The sequence below is a fragment of the Delphinapterus leucas genome, chromosome 1, assembly GCF_059928025.1.
Source record: "Delphinapterus leucas isolate spDelLeu-1000000601 "Yukka" chromosome 1, BTC_Dleu_Yukka2, whole genome shotgun sequence".
Classification (NCBI taxonomy): Eukaryota; Metazoa; Chordata; class Mammalia; order Artiodactyla; family Monodontidae; genus Delphinapterus; species Delphinapterus leucas.
This window is the reverse complement of record NC_143129.1, coordinates 189,763,507-189,786,277: the sequence shown is the minus strand read 5'-3', so window position 1 is coordinate 189,786,277 and position 22,771 is coordinate 189,763,507. Positions and strand designations below refer to the sequence as shown.

The 22,771-nt window shown below is 48.7% G+C and overlaps 1 protein-coding gene across 4 annotated transcripts in view; it reads right to left on the bottom strand.

Annotated features, from left to right (window-relative positions):
* GNB1 (G protein subunit beta 1) overlaps window positions 1-22,243 on the bottom strand; it is a 92,425-nt gene extending 70,182 nt beyond the window's left edge. For all 4 annotated transcript variants that reach the window (XM_022598335.3, XM_022598334.3, XM_089902058.1 and 1 more), the window contains exon 1: window positions 22,132-22,243. The gene's annotated coding sequence lies outside the window, so the exon portion shown is untranslated. The remainder of the gene's footprint in view (window positions 1-22,131) is intronic.
* Window positions 22,244-22,771: the final 528 nt, after the last annotated feature.

The window sequence follows — 22,771 nt, the reverse complement described above, 5'->3', positions numbered from 1 at the left end:
CCTAGAGCCTGTGCTCTGCAGCAAGAGAAGCCACCGCAATGAGAAGCCCGCGCACCTCAACAAAGAGGAGCCCCCGCTCGCCGCAACTAGAGAAAGCCCGTGCGCAGCAATGAAGACCCAACACAGCCAAAAATAAATAAATAAATTTTTTAAAATAATAATAAAATGCTACACTAATCAAGAAGTAAATTCCCATAAATTTATAGATCATTATCTAGACTACTTTGTTCTACCTACCTATGCTTTATAGAACTTTCCTGTTTATATCTAATAGAACACTTTCCCCTCATCTTTCTTTTATAGAACTGACTCTTCTCAAATATTTATTTGTCCAAATTAGGTGACAATTTAAAAATATCCCAGCATGTACATACAGAAGAACTGCATTCAAATTCTGTGTTCAGGTCTATTCAAATTCTTTTTTATCTCTTCAGTAATGTACCTAAGTTAGGTCTTACAGCTGACTTAAACATGTTTTTCTCTTTATGAAAAAAGAGAAGAGTTTTAGGCCTAACAATCATAAAAAAAAAATGACCTTGGTCAATTTGCCTAAGAACTCAAAAAAATTATTTCTAAAGTTAGTTTCCATAAAGGAGTTATTTACAAAAAAAAAAAGCTTCTGTAAGACCCATGGCTCTTGTCATGAACCTCTGCTCTTTGACTTTTCTGACCATTCATTATCTTAGCATGGCTCAGATTACTGACCTCCGCAATAACACTAAAAACAGATGCTCAATCTAAAGCAACCGTGAAGTTTATTTCAGCCAAGCATTCAGGACAAAGGGCTTAACCACAGGCATGGATTGTGGCCCGGGTCTCTCTCCCCTGGTGTCCCTGAGGTAGGACGAGGGCACAGGAGGGCAGGGGCAGCAGCACAGGTGCACCTGGAGCTGGAGCCTTCCTAGGTTCCTGCTTCTTTGCCCAGGAATCTCAGCCAGCTCAGTCACAGGAACAATACGCAGGAAAGACAAGGGGGTGGCAGTGAGAGGAACCTGCCTGTCCAATCACCATTATTCAGCAAGTGCCTGGCTCCTCCTCTCTGCCTCTCCTGCCAGCTGACCCAGTTACCCTCAAACTCTCTCCCCAAGAACACCCCAAAGTGTATAACAGGCCAGTATGTAAAAAGCTACAGAGTTACTTATATTCAATTTATCAGGGAACACCTATGTTAGCCTGCACCCACTTGTAATGCTGCTTCGTTACATGTCTTAGATGAAAAAACAATCTTTTGGGGCTTCCCTGGTGGCGCAGTGGTTGAGAGTCCGCCTGCCGATGCAGGGGACACGGGTTCGTGCTCTGGTCCGGGAGGATCCCGTGTGCCGCGGAGCGGCTGGGCCCATGGGCCATGGCCACTGGGCCTGCACGTCGGGAGCCTGTGCTCCGCAATGGGAGAGGCCACAGCAGGGAGAGGCCCCTGTACCGCAAAAAAAAAAACCCAATCTTTTGTTTTGTTTGAAATTTAATCCCTCCCCCTCCCAATCAAAGCCATCTTTCTTGATCTCATCTTGTCTCTTCCAAACCTTAAAATTCTGAGCTTATTTGGCAGGCACTTTATGCAGCCTGTTACGTATAGGAGAGCTGCTGAAATGACAGGAAGGTATTGTTTGCTGAAAGCTAATTACTTCAACCCATTTTTCCGACATAAAACAAATTGAATTCTATGCTAATTAAAACTGCTGTTTAGCGGCTTCCCTGGTGGCGCAGTGGTTGGGAATCCGCCTGCCAATTAAGGGGACGTGGGTTCGTGCCCCGGTCTGGGAAGATCCCACATGCCGCGGAGCGGCTAGGCCCGTGAGCTATGGCCGCTGAGCCTGCGCGTCCAGAGCCTAGGCCCGCGTACCGTAAAAAAAAAAAAAAAAACCAAAAAAACCCCTGCTGTTTATTAACCTCACAAGAGTTAACCAGAGGGAGGATATATGGGGATATATGTATATGTATAGCTGATTCACTTTGTTATAAAGCAGAAACTAACACACCATTGTAAAGCAATTATACGTCAATAAAGATGTTTAAAAAAAAAAGAGTTGATGAAAATAGGTCTATCACACATCCCATGTCACAGCTAACTTGCTCGGCTGGAGGGAGTAGCATACCCATTAGGACAAACTTTGAAGCCATGAGACCAGCTGAAATGAAAGGCCAATACAAACAGCTGGCATCAGTGATGAGATAGATAAGAACCCCCCCCCCCCACCCCAGCTTTTCTTAAGGTGTTCAGCCTTCTGTTACTGCATCAACTCCCTCTACCAGCTAGTTTCTAACAACATCAATTGTGCTTGCTTCTCCGTGTGTGGTCCAGGGACCAGCAACGCCAGCGGCACCTGGGAGCTAGTCAGGAAAGCTCACTCACTTGGCTGCAGACTGAATTAGGATCTGCAGCTAATAAGATCCCAGAGGAGTCATTCACACAGTCGAGTTCTGGATGCACCCAAATAAACACCTGGGTTTAGGAGCTCCCTATTTAAAAACAGACCACTCCACGGTTCCCCTCATCACCCACCAACTACAGAGCCCTTTCCTTCCCCGCTCCTCCCACAGCAAAACTTCCTGAAGCCACATCTACACAGGTGGTCTCCCCTTCCTCAACTCCCATGTTTTAACTCCCCGCAATCTGTCTTTCACTGCCCACCACCTAGCACCTACAGTCCCTAAATCTGAGGGACCCCTTTCACCTGACCCCTCAACAGCACTCTATGCAGGACCCCCACCCTCCTTACTGAGGAAGAGCTGCCCTATCCTTCCTTCACTGGCTGGGCATCCCGTCGCCTCCTCTTCCTACCTCCCAGGCGCAGGTGAGAGCATCATTCACAAGAACTGAAATATTACCTATAACTTCCAGACTGAACTCCAGGCCAACATACTTACGAGCCAACACTGGCACTTGGTTTCCTATGTCCATTTTGAGCTTCAAATGTTCCAAGGATGGCTCTCTCGTCCCCACTGGACAGTCAACAAACCTGAGCCACCCATCTGGCCTCATCTCAGTGCCCGACCATCATCGGCCCTTAAGTGTGCAGAGCAAGCGCTTAAGAACTGTCCTAGGGGGATTCCCTGGTGGTCCAGTGTTAAGGGCTCCGTGCTGCCATTGCATGGGGCACAGGTTCCATCCCTGGCCGGGGAACTAAGATCCCACATGCTGCCAGGCACGGCCAAAACAAAAAAAAGAATCGTCCTAGATCATCAGCACCGTGGCTAGCTCGACCTCCAGAGCAGATATGAGTCTGTCCACTTACTCCCACTTCCTCAGCCCCCATCCTTAGCCAAGCTACATCATTTCTCATCAACAGTATCCCTTAAATGATCTTTGTTTCTATTTTCACCCCAACAATCCATTCTTCCTTCGGCAACTGGACCTTTTAAAATTCACATCTGGTCACTTCCTGCTTAGAACTGCGCAGTGGCGTCCACCGCACCGAGGGAAAGAATCAAACTTTCTTCCACATCAGAGTGACCATAAAATGCACTGTCCACCAGGGCACGTCTAATAGTCAAAGAGGGCACTCCCTACACAGAATCCCGGCTCACCGGGTGAAGCTGACACTGCCTGGCAAACTGGGCCAGGTGGCCAAGGCCAGCTTCCTCTGCAACCCTGACTTCTACCGCCTTGCTCCCGGGGCACAAAGCTTCAGCCACGCTGGCCTCTCCCCACCTCAGGGCCTTTGCAATTGCTGTTCTCTGCACCTGAAGTAACCAGGCTCTTCTCCTACCTGGCTTCTCCTCCTTCAGGTGCCAACTGCTCAGAACGGCCTTTCCCAATTAACCTAAAACCAAGTGCCCTCTCTCCACTCTGGATCTTGCATCACTCACCACAGGTCTGAAACTTGCTTATCCACTAGTTCACCGTCCTCCCCCAAAGAATAAAAGATTACAAGCTATTTCCCAGTACTTGCACATCACCAATCACAGTGTCTTGCTGAAAATAAGTATATGGCAAATGTCTGTTAAATAAACTGATGCCTTTAAGCAGTTCACTTCTGGAATCCATTCCACAGCAATCTTAGTATTAACTGGACACCCTAAAGCAGGCAATTCTAAACGTCATGCTATAGAGAGGTCCTGAGAGATTTAAGAAATGGCCACAGATTCTTTGCAGCTCCTCCTGTAAGAACGAGGTTCACTATTTCTCTACACTTCCAGTCTGGACTAGGCCTCATAACTTGCTCCGACCAACAGAATGTACCAAAGGTGACACTGTGTGACTTCTACGTATGGCCTCAAGAAGCCTAGCAACTTCTGCTCCCGCCCTCTTACCACTCGGCTACCCTGAGAGGCCTGAGCCGGCCTGCTGGAAGGGTCACATGGAGAACAGAGGTGCAGCCTGGCGAAAAGTCCATGCAGGTAAGGCCTTCCCAGAAGTGCCAACGGACTGCAGACGCATGGGTGGGCAGAGCCCCCCACCACACAGAGCCCTAACTGCCAGTGGTGAACACACAGTTATTGCTTGAACTCGTTAAGTTTGGGGGGCAGTTTGTTATGCACCAACAGGTAACTGATGCAAGGCCATGAGCACGTTTTTTTAACTGCAGGGTGCATGTTAGTTTAAGTCAGAGTTCTCAGCCTTGGACCGGTGAGGTCTTGGGCTGGCTCACCCTTGGCTGTTAGGCAGCATCCCTGTAGCACACCACACATTATGACGACTAACCACAGATGTCTGCAGACAAGCAACAATGGAGACCAAAAGCAAGGGGAGAATGCTGCCTGCGCCTCCCAGGGGCTTGGCACTTCCACGAGGGAAGGAAGGAGCCACTGCTTTGGGGGGCGTTCTTTGTGCTGTCTCCTCCTTCACATATGTCCTTTCCCTCCTCACTGGTACCCAAAGGTCAGTTAGTGGAATGGACATTAGCAATAGCCTCTATTGCTATTATAACCTATTCCTGCAAAAATTACCCTCAAGGATGTCATTCTTCTGTTTCCACAAAAGAAAAAAGACAGCTGCAAAAAACAAAAATTGCCTAGAGGGTCCTTCCAGCACTGGGCCTGTCCTGGCCCCCGAGACACTCAAACCCTAGCTGCTGAGTGGGCTCCACAGACCCAGGAAGACAGAGCCCAACCATTTCAGAAGCTTTTCTTTTTTTAAGCTAGCATTATCTAAATCTGTGAACAAACGTTTAAAGTAGAAGAGCTGCTGTTTTAGAGCTCTCCTTTCATAGCTGAAGTGTAGCACCCTACTCGGCAGCTTAGCATTTCCCGAATATGTCAGGTTTTAAATTATGGGAAATGTGTGCGGTCAGTTCCCATATTTTAAGAAAATGTGAAGAGGACATGATGGTCTGTTACTGATTCAAAAAGCACATTTTAAATGCCTTGCCAATCAGTGTTAGGCACTGAGATTCTCCCTGCTCTGAGTGCATCGATTCCCAGGAAAAGCTCCCTGCCCTCTTCCCTTCTCATCTCTCTGGGTCTACAGCAGCCATCCCCAAACCCACACCCCAACAGTGGTTAAGCAATCTCAAACCTTTCCAGTAACCCTCCTATCCATTCTCCGGAAAACTACCTAGACGTTAAGCCCTAGTTAAGTGGTTTCACAGGCCACTGTCCCCAAACCTAACTGTGTATCACGTTCGCTTGGGACATTCCTCTAAACCACCTGAGTCTCAGGCTTACAGATGGACCAACGGACACTTTCAGGGGGTCTGACTCAGTCAGGTTCAAGAACTAACCCTGCCGGGCTTCCCTGGTGGTGCAGTGGTTGAGAGTCCGCCTGCCGATGCAGGGGACGCGGGTTCGTGCCCCGGTCCGGGAAGATCCCACATGCTGTGGAGCGGCTGGGCCCGTGAGCCATGGCCGCTGAGCCTGCGCGTCCGGAGCCTGTGCTCCGCAACGGAAGAGGCCACAACAGTGAGAGGCCCGTGTACCGCAAAAAAAAAAAAAAAAGAACTAACCCTGCCCACATGAAGAGCCCAACTGGCACACCCTTTACTTCCAGCCTGTGCTAGCTGGGAGAGTGAGAGACAGAGCCTCACAACTCTGCAAACACAATTTGAGGGGAACATCATGAAGCAGTAACTGTGGTCAATCAACACGATCAAGAGCAACAATGGTGGCCAGAAAAAGCCTCTCTGAGGTGACACTCAAGCTGAGACCTAAAGGATCAAGGACTCAGCAGTGGAAACAGCAAAAGTAAGGAGATGTCAGCTGGACACGAAGACAGACGAGTCTGGAGACCAGAAAGGCTGCAGTAGAGATATAAATTTGAGAGTCTTCAAAACTATCAGTAAACAGCATTTAAAACAGATAAGAACAGATGGGAACAGCCACGATCACCTAAGGAGAGCCCAAGAACAGAGAGAATCCTGGACTCAAGATGGAGAAACACCAGACAACTGAAGGCAGGCAGGGCAGGCAAAAGAGGAACCTTGGAAGGAAACCAAGAAGGACAAAGCGGCAGAAGGAGAACCAGGAACTAAGAGAAGAGTGTGTTTTAAAGAGGTGGTGGTTAAGTGAGTTCAATGCCAAGAGGCAAAATATGATGAAAACAGAGAAAAATGACCATTTCAGGGAGCTTTTTTTTTTGCGGTACGCGGGCCTCTCACTGTTGTGGCCTCTCCTGTTGCGGAGCACAGGCTCCGGACGCGCAGGCTCAGCGGCCATGGCTCACGGGCCCAGCCGCTCCACAGCATGTGGGATCTTCCCGGACCGGGGCACGAACCCGCGTCCCCTGCATCGGCAGGCGGACTCCCAACCACTGCGCCACCAGGGAAGCCCTCAGGGAGCTTTTTTACTTTGCAAGCAGAAACATCGAGGCACTTACAGACAAGGGGAATGGAAATGAGATGGGCAGAGACCCCTGAATGGTTTCTCCATCCTCTGACCCCACGCTGACCCAAAAAGTCCAGCTCTAGTCCTGAACTTTGGTTCTGTGAGACATCCAGAATCCCGATAAGACATTTTCCTTTTCCACCTAAGTTCTCTCTATTGTTTTCTTCAACCTGCAACTGAGACTTCCTTTTACAAGCTCGGCCACGAAAGGACGGTAAAGACATGGGAGACAGGGAGCTGGGAACGCAACGAAAACAGGGCCCAGGAGGAAGCTCTAGGTAACGGCAGTGGGTTGAAAAGTGTCCCTTGAATATTCTTGTCCACCTGGAACCTGTAAATGTGACTTTATTTGGAAAAAAGGTCTTTGCAGGTATAATTAGTTTTAACTCAAAATGAGGTCACAATGGAATAGGCCCTCATCCAACGACTGGTGTTCCTATAAGAGCAGACAGACACAGAGAGAAGGCCACATAAAACAGGCAGAAACCGGATTGCCAGCAACTACCCGAAGCCAGAAAGAGGCATCAGAGGGAGCTGCCCTGTCAAAACCTTGATTTCAGACTTCCACCCTCCAGAATTATAAGAGAATAAATTTCTGCTGTTTTAGCCACTCCTTTTGTGGTAATTTGTTACTGCAGCCCCAGGAAACTAAGAGTAGCATTTCAGAGCCACATAGAAGAACCCCTGAGAACCTTAAGCGAGACAGCAACCACGAAGTCTGAAATAAAGAGCAGGGGTCGACTTGGAGAAGCGTGTGAGGAAAGGAGGAAGGCAAAGGAGGCAAAGGTCACAGGCAGGGGTGGTAACGGAAGCAAACACGTCAGTGCTTGCGCCACGCTAAGCACGGGGCTAAGTGTTCCATTTGCACCATCTCGTTTCATCCTCACCACCAGCCCAGGAGACGGGAAAACTGAGAGAGGAGTTACAAAACTTGCTCACAGCCTCAAAGCTCAGACTGCAGAGCCAGGATGTCCAGCACATGGGCACAGAGAAGCCACGGAGCAAGGAACACCATCAACTGTTATGTAGTTACTGGTCATGTTTTCAAAGATGTAAACATAATGTGTAACAAAGTAGAAAAAGTAGAACTTAAAAATCTACACATACAGTGTGATCTCCAATCTGGGGGGTGGGGGAATCTCTGAATACATGTGCATGAACAACAAAACTAAATGAAAATACAACAACATAATATTATAGGTTATTTCCAGATAGGTAAACTATAGACTTTCCCCCTCATTTTTGTGTTTGTTTTTGGTTTGTTTGTTTTTTTGCGGTACGTGGGCCTCTCACTGCTGTGGCCTCCCCCGCCACCGAGCACAGGCTCCAGACGCGCAGGCTCCTCGGCCATGGCTCACGGGCCCAGCCGCTCCGCGGCATGTGGGATCCTCCTGGACCGGGGCACGAACCCGCATCCCCTGCATCAGCAGGCGGACTCTCAACCACTGCGCCACCAGGGAAGCCCTGTTTTTGTTTTGTTTTTTTGGCTGCATTGGGTCTTCATTGCTGCACGCGGGCTTTCTTTAGTTGCAGCAAGTGGTGGCTTCTTTTGTTGTGGACCACGGGTTCTAGGCATGCGGGCTTCAGTAGTTGTGGCACATGGCTCAGCAAGTGTGGGTCACAGGCTTAGCAGTTGCAGCACGCGGGCCCTAGAGCGCATGGGCTTCAGTAGTCGCAGAGTGTGGGCTCATTAGTTGCAGCATGTGGGCTCTAGGGCACGCAGGCTCAGTAGTTGTAGCTTGTAAGCTTAGATGCCCCGCAGCATGTGGGATCTTCGCTCTCCAACCAGGGATCGAAACCACGTCCCCTGCACTGGAAGGCAGATTCTTAACCACTGGACCACCAGAGAAGTCCTCTCCCCTTCATTTTTATAATCCTAATTTTGTACAATAAACAATTAAACACTTTTATTATTAAAGTACAACAGTTAAAGATAAAAACTGGGGACAGTAAAATGGACATCTTTATGAAAACAATAACAGTGATAACTTAGGGGGAACAGGGACAAGGCCCTCAAAGAATGAGGACAGGGGGACTTCCCTGTGGTCCAGCAGTTAAGAATCCACCTTCCAATGCAGGGGACGCAGGTTTGATCCCTGGTTGGGGAACTGAGATGCCACAAGCCGCGGGACAACTAAGCCCGCACCAAAACGAAGAGCCCACACACGCCACAACTAAGACCAATGCAGCCAAAAATAAATAAATAAATATTTAAAAAAAAAAAAAAGACTGAGGACAGGACAGATGAAGGAACTGAGGCAGTGAAGACAGATCTCCTGTCCAGGGAGTTTAATTTTAAACAAAGAAAAATATGAATAGTGGCTGAAAAATATACCAAGATTAACTGGGAGATTAAGTTATATAAGACTTATTAGTCACGTTTGAAGACAGAATAGAAGGAGCCCCTGAAGAAAAAACTAAAGATAAAACTGTTGGTGAATATGTTCTCAAGTGGAAGAATCCTCCCTTTAACAACATATGAAGGAGGCAGATGCAGACACAGAAGTCCTCTGAGATGAAAGAGTAGGGGAGAGGAGCTCAAATTAGATGGTCCATGGTGTAATAATTAAGAGCACGGGCTCTAGAGGCAAACAACTGACGTTGAAACATGGGTTCCACAGATTCCTGGCTGTGACTCTGGCCAATTACCTAATCTCCCCATAGGTTTAGCCACCTATGAAATGGGGCTATTCACAGGACCTGGCTCAGAGCCGATTACACGATCAAACAGTAACACCGTCAAGTTCTTAGCATGGTGCCTAGCTAGCACAGTAGGAACCTAACAAGGCCGAGCTAACAGCACTGGGGTCATCTGCAAAATGCAAGTTCATCTACTGCCAAGAGAACTGCAGGTGGAGGACGGAAGGGCCACGGTCCTTCCGTGCCATCCTCAATTTCCCAAGCCCTCTTATTTCAGTTCCTCGCCCAGTCCTGTCTTGGGGCTTCTCCCTTTGCCCAGGTATCTGCCGCCTGCCTCATCCCCTCACCTCCCCTTGCTCTCAAGTTCAGATGTTTCCACCACCCTTTTAAAATGAAATCAGCCATCTCTATTGCCCTGCCCTGATTTCTCTTTCAGCACAACCTTTTCCACCCGCCATCGGACAGATGACGTCCCTCTCACCAGAGGGGTGTGGGCGTCTCTCATCACTGCCCCATCACCAGCTGCCGGCTGGTACTGCTCAGCCTTGAATGTGCATTTCACTGACACTCTCCCTCCCCTTGTTTACAGATGCTCCTCACGTGACAGTGCTCAAGCTACTCCATCTAAAATCAAGGCAGGGGACTTCCCTAGTGACGCAGTAGTTAAGAATCCGCCTGCCAATGCAGGGGACGTGGGTTCAAGCCCTGGTCCAGGAAGACCCCACATGCTGCAGAGCAACTAAGCCCGTGCGCCACAACTACTGAGCCTGCGCTCTAGAGCCCGCGAATCACAACTACTGAGCCTGTGTGCCACAACTACTGAAGCCCGCGTGCCTAGAGCCCATGCTCCGCAACAAGAGAAGCCACCGCAATGAGAAGCCCGCGGCACCAAAACGAAGAGCAGCCCCCGCTTGCCCCAACTAGAGAAAGCCGGCGCACAAACGCAACCAAAAATAAATAAATAAATTTTATTTTAAAAGTAAATAAATAAAATAAAATAAAGGCAGAACAGGGACTTCCCTAGAGGTCCAGCAGTTAAGATTCTGCGCTTCCACTGCAGGGGGCACAGGTTTGAACCTGGTTGGGGGAACTAAGAAACCACATGCCATGCAGGACAGCCACAAAAAAAAAAAAAAAAAAAATGAAGGCGGGAACAGAGCCCTCCCTCAACCCCACATGCCTCTCCACCCCTTTCCTTCAGAGCCTCCCCACAACCCACTGCCATTCATCGGCCCTGGGGAGTCCTGACCGCTGAATCCCAATCAAATCTGCCTCTTTGACCATTCCCTTCCCTCTCAGAGACTCTCTTAAGCACTGACACTGCTCTGATGTTCTTCCAACTTCTGACCACTCCTATAAGCTGCTTTTCCTCTGCCATGCCTCAACACCCAAGCTACACCAAAGGGTCTTCAACCTTTAGAGAATCTCTGGGTGGTTCTTCTCCCCAGGAAAAGGCACAGTTCTACACCTATAACGACACATCAGGACAGGGCACCTGTCTCCAGCGGAGGACCTCTCTGGTCCCTGCAGGCACCTGGGGCTAAGGCCCTTAACGTGCCCCGGCCAGTTTAACCACCACACTGCTCTCCAAATCACTGCTGCTCAGAGGCTTGGTCTCAGGCTTCCCTTACACTCTTAATTACTGAGGATTCCAGGGGCTTTTGTTTATGTGGGTTATATCAATGGATATTTACTACACTAGAAACTAAAGCAGAGACTTAAAAGAGAAGTTTAATAAGCCTATTACATATTACCATAAATAATATTTTTACAAAAAATAACTAGAGGGACTTCCCTGGTGGTCCAGTGCCTAAGACTCTGCGCTCCCAATGCAGGGGGCCTGGGTTCGATCCCTGGTCAGAGAACTTGATCCCGCATTCCACAACTAAGAGCGCCACAACTAAGAGCCTGCATGCTGCAACAAAGATCCTGCGTACCACAACTAAAACCCGGCACAGCCAAATAAATAAATAAATAAAATTTTTTTAATTAAAAAAAAAGAAATAACTAGAAAAATAACTTAGTGAGAAGAGCAGCAACATTATACATTTTAGCACACCTCTTTAATGCCTGCCTCAAGTAGAGAGAGCTGGATTCTCACATCTGCTTCTGCACTCAATCTGGTACAATATCTTGTTTTGGTTGAAGGAGATGAGGAAAATTCAGCCTCACAGATATGTAGTTGGAAAAGGGAGGAGTAGGGCTTCCCTGGTGGTGCAGTGGTTAAGAATCCACCTACCAGTGCAGGGGACACGGGTTCAAGCCCTGGCTCGGGAAGATCCAACATGCCGCGGAAAAATTAAGCCCGTGAGCCACAACTACTGAGCCCGGGCACCTAGAGCCCGTGCTCCTCAACAAAGAGAAGCCACTGCAATGAGAAGCCCGTGCACCACAACGAAGAGAAGCCCCCGCTCAGCAACTAGAGAAAGCCCGTGCGCAGAAACGAAGACACAACGCAGCAAAAAAAATAAATAAATAAATTTATAAAAAAGAAAAGAGAGGAGTACTGTAACAGCCTTTTCAAATAAACATAGACAGTCTTTTTTGATACTACATCAAAACTTGACAAGTGGTAAGTTTCTTAAACGGTAGTTCTGGGCTTCCCTGGTGGCGCAGAGGTTATCTGCCTGCCAGTGCAGGGGATACGGGTTCAGGCCCTGGTCCGGGAAGATCCCACATGCCGCTGAGCAACTAAGCCCGCGCGCCACAACTACTGAAGCCTGCGTGCCTAGAGCCCGTGCTCCGCAGCAAGAGAAGCCACCGCAGTGAGAAGCCTGCGCACCGCAACGAGCAGCCCCCGCTCGCCGCAACTAGAGAAAACCTGCACACAGCAACGAAGACCCAACACACAACCAAAAATAAATAAATTTATATATAAAAAAGGGTAGTTCTGCTGTGGAATCTGAAACTATGTCAATTAACTTTGCATACTGTTACATCAAACACCAGGGGCTTCACTCCCTCCCTGTGCTTTGAATGGATCTTTCACCCATCTGCGAGTTAGTAGCATCAAGCACAGGCCATTTGGAAAATATCAGCTCACTGAGTTAAGCAGATCTTCCAAATGTTGACACGTTTTATTATATAACATTAAAAAAAGAAACATTTCGTTAGCATCACCTCCTATCTTGCAAAAAAAAGTCTTTAAGTACTGGGAAGCTGTCAAGCTCATGGTAGCAGAATCAAGTTTTCCAAAATTCAGATTTCCATTTGAAAGCTCAAATTTTATCACTGCCAACAATACTGTCAGTTATTTTCCTTGAAGTATCTGGTTCACTTCGTTCGTTTTTATGAAAATATCTGCCAAATTCCCCTGTCTAAACAGCCATCATTTTTTGTCAGCTGTTCTTTCAACTCAAGCGATCGCGGAGTTGCTTGTCCAGAAGACCGCTCTCACATGTTAAGATGCATCAGTGCTTTATGCCAACTTCCCATTTTGTCACACAGGCCAGTAAAAAGATGGATACTCAGGTTGAAGTTTAACAAAATTAATTTTGATTGCTTCATCAAGGGCATTCGATTAAACTGGATTTTTTTTTTAAAACCACAAATTCACAGCAGTGAAGAATACTATGACTACAATCACCGTTATAACTGGCTTGGTACCACGGCTTTGATTTCTGCTACAGAACCAGCAGTGTCACCCAGCACTGCTTCGTACCATCAGTGGGAATGTCAACACAGTGAAAGTCAAATGACATCTTAATATGATCATGACAGCAGCCTGGACCTAACGAGCCCCGGAGTCTACAGACCGTACTCGAGACCCCTCGCTCTAAGTGATGGTGAAACCCAAGACTTCAACCGCCATCTAAATACTAATAACTCATCCAGACCACTCCTCCAGAGCTCCACATTCACGTGTACAAAAATCTACAATTGGACAAACACTTCAGAGTGTTTCAGACACTGGTAATACTGTAGTGAACCAAAGTGCCTGTCTTCATGGAGCTTAGAACTAGTGGGTAGATCAACATAGAGACTAGGGAGACAGAGCAAGGGAAGACAGAGATTAATGAGAGCGGAGAACAGCCTCTAAGGAGGGGATATTAGAACAAAGACCTGAATGAAAGGAGTGGACGGTCCAAACAGACCTCCACGAGAAGAGCTTTGCAAGAAGGAGTAGAAAGTGTAAAGGGCGGTGTGTTCTAATGCAAAATGTGGGAACGCCTCCTGGGGTCCTCAAACCCAAGGTGCAAAGACTCACTCACTGTCTTCCCATCAAACCACTGCTCATTTCAGTAAATGCAAAACAGGCACCCGGACTTCCAGGAGAGAAACCTATACTCGCTCACTCCCTTCTGACCTTCCACGCAGTCACCCAAGCATCTGAGGCACCAGTTACCAGCTTTTCTACCCTGGCCCAGACCCCCTTCTTCTCTACAGCATCCCATCTGGAATCTGACCCGTCTTCCTCCTTCCTCTGAGAACACTCCAGGTTCAAGACCAAGTGATGTTCCTGATCAGGTACATCTCCTTACCCTTTGAGGGCTTCCTAGAGCCCTCGACGTAAAAGTGCAAATTCTTTACCAAGGCTCTGACCTCTCAGTGTCCATTTCTCACCACTCTCCAGCCCTTTGGAACTTCTGTCCCTAGACAACCCCATGCTCTCTTTCATTCGATAAATAATTACTGAGCACCTATCTTGCACTACACTGTTATACGTGCTGGAGACAGTGGGTGAAGGAAGCCAACTGGTTGCATGAAAAGCATACACAACCATCTCCTCAGCCTGGAACACTCTTTCCTTCCCCTCCACAAGCCAGGCAGCCTCCAGCTGGAGAATCCTTGCAGTCTCAACTTAAACATTTTCCAGCAAGCCTGCAAGACAGTGGCGGCCCTGCTGCTCCAGCCCCGCGCCTGCCCACCCACCCGTCAGCTCTGGCTCGGCTCTACCACAAGAAGGTTGTTGATCATTATGAAAACCCCCCAAAAGTGGGGTTCCTTAACAAAACATCTAAAAATGTTGGAACCAGACTGGTGGGGCTCCAGCGTACAGGGATGTAATGAAAGTACAGATTCAAGCAGATGAAAAGAGGAAGATGGTCAACGGCAGGTTTAAAACACTTGGCTGTGGTTCTGCCATTGCCTCGAGCTCGTCAGCCAGCAAGTGGGTAAAGGGGAAGACAGTGGAGGAAGCCACAACCATCAAAAACACAGGGGGCGGGGCTTCCCTGGTGGCGCAGCGGTTGACAATCCGCCTGCCAATGCAGGGCACACAGGTTTGAGCACTTGTCCGGGAAGATCCCACATGCCGCGGAGCAACTAACCCCATACACCACAACTACTGAGCCTGTGCTCTAGAGCCTGTGAGCCACAACTACTGAGCCCGCGTGCCACAACTACTGAAGCCCATGCGCCTAGAGCCCGTGCTCCACAACGAGAGAAGCCACTGCCAACGAGAAGCCCGCGCACCGCAACAAAGAGTAGCCCCTGCTCGCCGCAACTAGAGAAAGCCCGCGCACAGCGACGAAGAACCAACACAGCCAAAATTAAATAAATTAAAAATAAATAAATTTATATTACAAAAAAATAAAAACACGGGGGCTTCCCTGGGGGTCCAGCAGCTAGGCCTCCGCACTCCCAAAGCAGGGAGCCTGGGTCTGATCCCTGGTCAGGGAACTAGATCCCGCATGCTGCAACTAAGACCCAGCGTAGCCAAAAAGTAAATAATATTAAAAAATTTTTAAAATCATTTTTAAACAAACAAAAAACACCGATATCACCAAGGAGGTCTGCCTTCCCCCTGTGAAACTGTACTGCTCCATGATAGCCAAAGATGCCATCAAGGTCACCCTGGCTGATTACAAACTGAAACAAGAACCCAAGAAAGGAGAGGCTGAGAAGAAATGAGCCCTCAGGGAAGTCTCCCACAGGTCACACAGGCTGCTTCCCTCCCTCCCCCGCCACCAGCAGTCACGCACACGGAGGTGTTCAGAAGCCCTTGCACTGAAACAAAAGAGCTATGAGATCTGCACAACCTATGCTATTCACATTGTGACTCTGAGGCAAGCAAAATAGAGTCTAATTAATTGTTCTGAATCTGTGTTTTCTTTCAGCTCATGTTTATTGCCTTAACCCAGTCCAAGTCTATTTCAAACTCTTTGTGTGGCCCCAAAACTGAAATCAATAATGAAGTCCCTCGTTTGGGTAGTCATGAAGTGCACAATTATCTAATTTTCCTGAATCCATTTTGGGGAAGATTACCAGTAGATACCTTGATAAGATTACTTGACAGAACCAAGTATTGTACATAAAACAGATCTGCATATATATAATAAAGGAATGTAAGACAACCCTCCCCCCCCCCCAAAAAAAAAATATTTTCCCTAGGAAGCCATCATTAAACTCTAGGTTAGCTGCCCCTGTGATCCACCGCCCTTGTTTTTCACCTTTGTACATAAACTGCTTGTCAGCCTCCCTGTTAAACTATAACATAAGGTCCTGGGCCACACCCATTCTATAATTTATAGACTCAGCACCTAGCAGAGAAGATGCTGAATGAGCATTTGTTAAACAAATTTCCTGTTATAATACTTTTGAGAATATATGAAAAATATTTCATTGTCACTAGCTGGCAAATTAAGGGATGCCAAAGAATGTTTTGTGAAATCCAAAATAATTGAGCATCATAAAGGGAGGTGGAAGTGAGAGCTTTAAAAAACAAACAATCATTTTAACAGTTTCAAAATGAATTGTAGGATCAAAACTGTCCTATAAAGGTAAAGCCGGGCTTCCCTGGTGGCGCAGTGGTTGAGAGTCCGCCTGCTGATGCAGGGGACACGGGTTCGTGCCCCGGTCCGGGAAGATCCCACACGCCGCGGAGTGGCTGGGCCCGTGAGCCATGGCCGCTGAGCCTGCGCTCCGCAACGGGAGAGGCCACAACAGTGAGAGGCCTGCGTACCGCAAAAAAAAAAGGTAAAGCCTTTTGAACAAAATGAAAACAGGCTCATAGCTATTCATGAGACTCAAAGAGAACTGGTGGTAGCCAGAAAGGGGCAGGAGAACAAAACAGGTGAAGGGGATTAAGAGGTACAAACCTCGTTATATAATAAATAAGGGGACTTCCCTGGTGGCCCAGTGGTTAAGAATCCGCCTGCCAACGCAGAATGCAGGGGTCACCGGTTTGACCCCTGGTCCTGGAAGATCCCACATGCCGCAGAGCAACTAAACCCGTGCGCCGCAACTACTGAAGCGGCATGCCACAACTACTGAGACCTGTGCACCTAGAGCCCATGCTCCGCCACAAGAGAAGCCACAGCGATGAGAAGCCCGTGCACCGCAACGAAGAGCAGCCCCCGCTTGCCCCAACTAGAGAGAAAGCCTGCGCATCAAAGACCCAACGCAGCCAAAAATAAATAAATAAAATTAATAAATTTATTTTAAAAATAAGATAAATAAATAAATAAGTCGCAGGGATGTAACACACAGCATAAGAAATATGGTCAATAGGGGGAATTCCCTGACGGTCCAGCAGTTAAGACTCCATGCTTCCACTGCAGGGGGACCAGTTTCGATCCCTGGTCAGGGAACTAAGATCCCGCAAGCCTCGTGGCGCGGCCAGGGGAAAAAAAAAAAAAGAAAGAAATATGGTCAATAATATTATAATAACTTTGAATGGGGACAGAGAATTACTAGACTTATCATGGTGATCATTTCATAATGTATGCAAATGTCAAAGCCCTATGTAGTACACCTGAGATTAACATAATACTGTACATAAACTATATTTTTTTATAAATTTATTTTGTTTTTGGCTGCGTTGGGTCTTCATTGCTGCACGTGGGCTTTCTCTAGTTGCGGCGAGCAGGGGATACTCTTCGTTGCAATGCGCGGGCTTATCATTGTGGTGGCTTCTCTTGTTGCAGAGCATAGGCTCTAGGCGCGCGGGCTTCAGTAGCTGTGGCTCATAGGCTCAACAGTTGTGGCTCACGGGCTCTAGAGCGCAGGCTCAGTAGTTGTGGTGCACAAGTTTAGTTGCTCCACAGCATGTGGGATCTTCCCAGACCAGGGCTCAAACCCATGTTTCCTGCATTAGCAGGAAGATTCTTAACCACTGTGCACCAGGGAAGCCCTCAACTATATTTTAATTTAAAAAAAAAAAAGCTTTTTGAGAAAAGAAAGAATGCCAGAGATGACTTGGGAGAAAGTAAGGTAATAAATTAAAGTGATGGGGGCTTCCCTGGTGGTGCACAGTGGTTAAGAGTCTTCCTAAATTCTCTATAATCTACCTTTATCATAGTTTAAAAGACTGTCACAGGGACTTCCCTGGTGGTCCAGTGGTTAAGACTCCTCGGAGAGCGTTTTCAATCCCTGGTCAGGGAACTAAGATCCTTCATGCCGCGCGTGCCAAAAAAAAACAAAAAACAAAACTGTTACAAAGCAAGGCCATAAGCAACAGAAACGGTGATCCTCTAACAGAGCACTGCGGCCAGGCACTGTTCCAAGTGCTTCACACGTATGCTAACTCACTCAATCCTCACAACCACCTTAGGAAGGAGGTTCTAGTGTGCCTGTTTTTACACATGCGGAAACAGACACAGAGAAGTCAAACCCACATCCACACCAGCAAGTTGAGTTACACAACTGGGTTCTAATTCAGGCAGTCTCAGTCCTTTAAGAAAAGAGTGAATTTCTTTCCCTCCCAGCAATTCAGGAATTATCTTAAAGTTCCTAGGACAATTTTTTTTTTGGAAACCTGTTGTAGAAGCTTTAACATTCTCTTGTCTAATTAGAAAGTGTCCAGAATTTTTTTAAAGCTTTACCAACTACAACACTTGGAGGTAGTCAAGAGAACTTGTAATCTGCATGCGGAATATATTTTACAAGTGCCACAGGACTGAGTCAGAAGACACGCAGACATGTATAAACACACAATTACCCACAAGTAAACAAGAATATATTCAATCCCCTTAGTATTCTAGTCCTAACAGGTTAAAGAGTAAATAGCCTTTCCCTCCTTGATAAAGTACATTATTAAGCCTGGACCAGGAATGCCCTGGCAGTCCAGTGGTTAGGACTCTGCTTTCACTGCCGTGGGCCCAAATTCAATCCCTGATCAGGGAACTAAGATCCCGCAATGCCCCCTCACTTAAAAAAAAAAAAAAAAAAAAAAAAAAAAGCGCCTGCGGCAACTAATTATTCAATCATAACCTTTTATCAATGGCAACATGGATGCAACTTAATAATCTCTTCAGAATTATTACTTTTGATAGTCTTGACTTGGTCTTTTAATCATTAACTTTTTAAAAATGGCTTTTTTCCCAGAATTTTAACTTAGTAAGTCAAATAAGGGAATACTCAAGTCTCTCAAAGAAAGCAATATTGTGCTATAAAATGGGAAGCTTTTCTATCACTGCAAGTCAGTAGGAATTTCCATCAATTACTGTGGCACCTAATGGTAGGCACTGCAACAAGAACAAGAGGGCTAAAAGGTTTCAAAAGCTTTCAGCATTCCTCTGATCCACCGATCAAATCAAGTGTCTACAGATTGCCTGTTTTTCTTAAACGAGAGCTGTGGAACAAAACTCACAGCTCTAAAAAGAGGTGGGACTCTTCATTTTCCAGAAGAGTCAGGGTAATGTTGCATTACTCAATACACAGCCACACTCTCCATAAAAATTTGGACTGTTTCTTCCTTCCAGTAATGTTACACATGCAGTTTTATAAATTATTTCTCTGATCTCAGTTTAAATTTGTTTTTATCCCCTCATTCTATGTTCACTAAACCAAACACAACTAAACTGCCTGCTTCATAAATTCTCTGACCACTCTTATCTAGAAATGCAAACCTGAGAGATCAGAATTTATACCAGGGTTAAAAAATTCTAAAACTTTTTGTTCAAGGCCTTATTAGACTCATCCTAAATAAAGGTTTTAAAATAACATGGCACGCCATATGGTCAAGCCCAGATAACAAAATTGAGAATATCTATTACCAATCCACTAATGCCAAAGCCAAAGTCTCTAGACAGTAAGAACTTAATCCCATTTAGAAGCCAACATGAGCCAAATCTTTTGGGGAGAGAAAACAGCAATCCAATGAAGAGACTGTAATTGATGCCAATACTGCACGTCCGCAATAAAACATTATTTATTAAAGTACTGGCTAAAAAGGCAACTGATGGTAGGTAAGTCTACAGCTGTCCTGAAGATCCTTCTCAAAGCTAATTGTAGAAATACAACTTTTCCAATCAAACTAAAGGATAACAGAAAATTTTAGCAAAATAAAAAGTTAACAGCAACAAAACTTTGAGAAATAAATTAACTCCTCATAAAATCTGTGCACTTCTCATGTGGTCAATATAAGACCTAGGTGTTCCAAGCTCTGAAATCAAAGCCACTAAGCATGGAAAAGATTTGACAGCCTTTTGGCAGCCTTTCAAATCTCTTCTGAGATTAAAATGAAATCTGAGGAAATTTACTTCAACTCCCCCTGAAACAGAAGTAACTCAAGACATCAAACAAGGAGAAATCTTTATTAAGGGATCATTAAAGAACATTCTGCTTAGCACACGCCTGATGACATAAATACAGCTCTGTCGTAAACTGAGATATCACACAAAAGGAATACTCTTGTCTGATGGGCATGTTCATTTAAGAAAGTGTCAACTCTGAATCAAAACTGCATAGTTGAACAATATTCTCTATAAGCACACTCTTGACCGTTTCCACAGAAGATGAGAGGCAGCCCCTAACACTGGCTCCCCAAGCAGGGAGAACCGGGAGCGAGCCACAGGCTCAATCATAAAACTTAACGTCGCTTTCCTCAACTCTCACCTTCTAAGAAAACACTGCAGCATTTACAGTGCCTGTGAAACCAGAGGCATATAACAGAGGGAGTCTCGGGAGGAGAGAGGCCCTGCAGTCCAGCCTTACAGCAGCTGGGAATCTTCCCCCGACAGGATCCTGCCAGGTCGGCCTCTGACCCTTCCAGTTGCACTCCATTTCTGACAGCTCTGTCAGAAAGTTAAATCGAGCCAAAAGCTACCACCCAGTTCTGCCGTCTGGAGGTTCTAAGACCTGTTTCCATGTTGGTGGCACCAGCCCTATCCCCAGCCACACACCCATATTAGTAAGGAAGTAAAAAAGGAACTGCCTGTTCGTTTTCTTTTTGCAATATGTACCTTCCGGAAGAATCCAGAACAGGCCCTATCTATCTTAATAGAACGCAAACTGAAATCTTTCTTTGAAATACAAACCCCCTCCACCCCCAAAAGACTAGAGCTTCAAATTAGAAAACAAAGAACTCAGGTAGAAATCTTATCGATAACAATAGCTTTTAGACCTTATCCAGTATCTGGGGCTGAAGGGAAGGGAACTTCTCACAAAGCTAATACTTCCACTTATTTGCTAACTATAAAAAATATCTACATATTTTCTTAATAATCTCATAAGCAACTGCTTAATCATTAAACGTTATTGGAGATCACCGTGTTACCAAACAGGTAACAAAATGAAAATACACACACACACACACACACACAAAAAAGGGCTCTAACACTCCCCAAACCAGAACTACAGATTACGACTTTTACATCATTTATGCACAAACTCAGTAACGTACTCTTTAACTGTAAATGTCCACCAACTTCCTTTCCCAAAATAAACACCCCTACCATCGCTGTTCTCCTTCAGTCAGTGAGTCTCACAGTCCTAACTAAAAAGGTTCCATAAAGAGGAATTAAGTAGATAAACCTACTTGGGTACGCCAACGAGGTAATTTAAAGGACTTCAGAGATGTTCAAACACCACTTGAGTCAAGCATCGACTCGCAAGGAAAAATACAGGAGGATTTTCCAAAGTCCGATGGCTCAGCGATCCCTGGGTGGAATTTCCAGCACCCTCCACCCGGCCGGGGCAGAGGGCGACCCCGACCCTCGCCCGCCGCCCCCTGCCGCGCCCCCGCCCCCGGGCGGCGCCCCCGGAGCCCCGCGGCGCGGGCGGCGGCTGACAAAGGCCGCGCGGCGGACGCGCCATCTTGCCGGGCCCGCCAGGGGCCATTCATTCGGCGCGGGGCGCGGGAGCCCGGCCACCGCCCGCAGGCTGCGCACCCGCACCGTGGCTTCGGGCGGCCCGGCTCGGGCCCGGCGGCGACCGCGGGGCTGGGGCTCGCGCTCGCCGGGCGCTTTGTCCGCCCCGCGCGCCCTCGGCGCCGCTTCCTCATTTCTCCGCCGCAGCGACGCCAGCCTCCCCGCGAGCAGCCGAAAGGCCGCTTTTCCCGCAGCTCGTCCTCCCGCGGCCAAGGACGGCGCCCACCGCCCGCCGCGGGGCAGGGCCGCGGCCACCTTTGTTCCCTGGCCCGCCCGGCACCCCTCCTCCGAGCCACCTCCCAGACGCGGGGCGCCGGCCCCGGACCCCAAACCCCGGAGCCTCCAGCCCCGCCCCCACCGCGGACCCCAGGACCCGGACCGCAGGCCTGCACCCAGTACCCCAGACCAGAGCCCCGGACCTGGACTCCAAACCCCGGAGCCACAATCCAGGCCCGAGCCCGGGACTTCGGTCTCGGTCCCGGCCGACGGCCGCGGGGTCCCCACCGCCCCCGCCCCCGCACCGCGGACCCCACCCGGGCGGGGCAGGAAGACGCGATCCGGAGGCCGAGTGGGGGCGGGGAGGGTGGGGGCGGGGCGGCCCGGGCGGGCGGGCGACTGGGGGGCGATGGGGAGGGGCGGGGGTGGGGGGTCGGGGCTGGGGGGTCTGGGCTGGGGTCGGGGCCGCGGCCGCCACGCTCACCTCGACACCGCGTCCCGCCTGCCGCGCCCGCTCCCCGCCGCCTCAGCCGCCTCGGCCGCCGCTCCGGGAGATGGTCGCGCTCGGGCCGCTCCGCGGGCGCTGCGGGCAGGTGCGCCGGCGAGGCTCAGTCTGTCGGTCCCGCGGCGGCTGCTCCACTCCCGCGCCCGCGCCCGCTCCCGCCGCCGCCGCCGCCGCCGCCGCCTCCGTCCGCCCCTCAGACGCCTCCAGCCATCGGGGATGGGCGCGGCGGCCCCTGCCCGCAGCCTCGGGAAACCCCACGGTCGCGTCACCGCGCACGCCGCGCGCGCACGCACCGCTCGACCGAGTCCCCGGCGCGCGCGCGCGCGCTTCGGCCCTGCGCCAGCCCCGCGCGCGTACGCGAGCCGCTTAAAGGGGCAGCACCGCGCCCTCGGGTACCCGCTCCAGAAGCCTACGAGGCTGACCTGCCGCTCGCCGGCACCGGGCTGCGCGCCTCAGGGGCTGGCCCGCGGAGCCCTGCGCTGGCGTGGGTCTGCCTGCTGCCGACCCGCTTGGTTCCCAGCCAGGTGGACGTGGGTAGAGGCCGCAGAGTGGGAGCCTGCCACCGGACCCGGTGCCCGGCAAAGGCACTCTGCACCCCGAACATGCGCCCAGCACACAC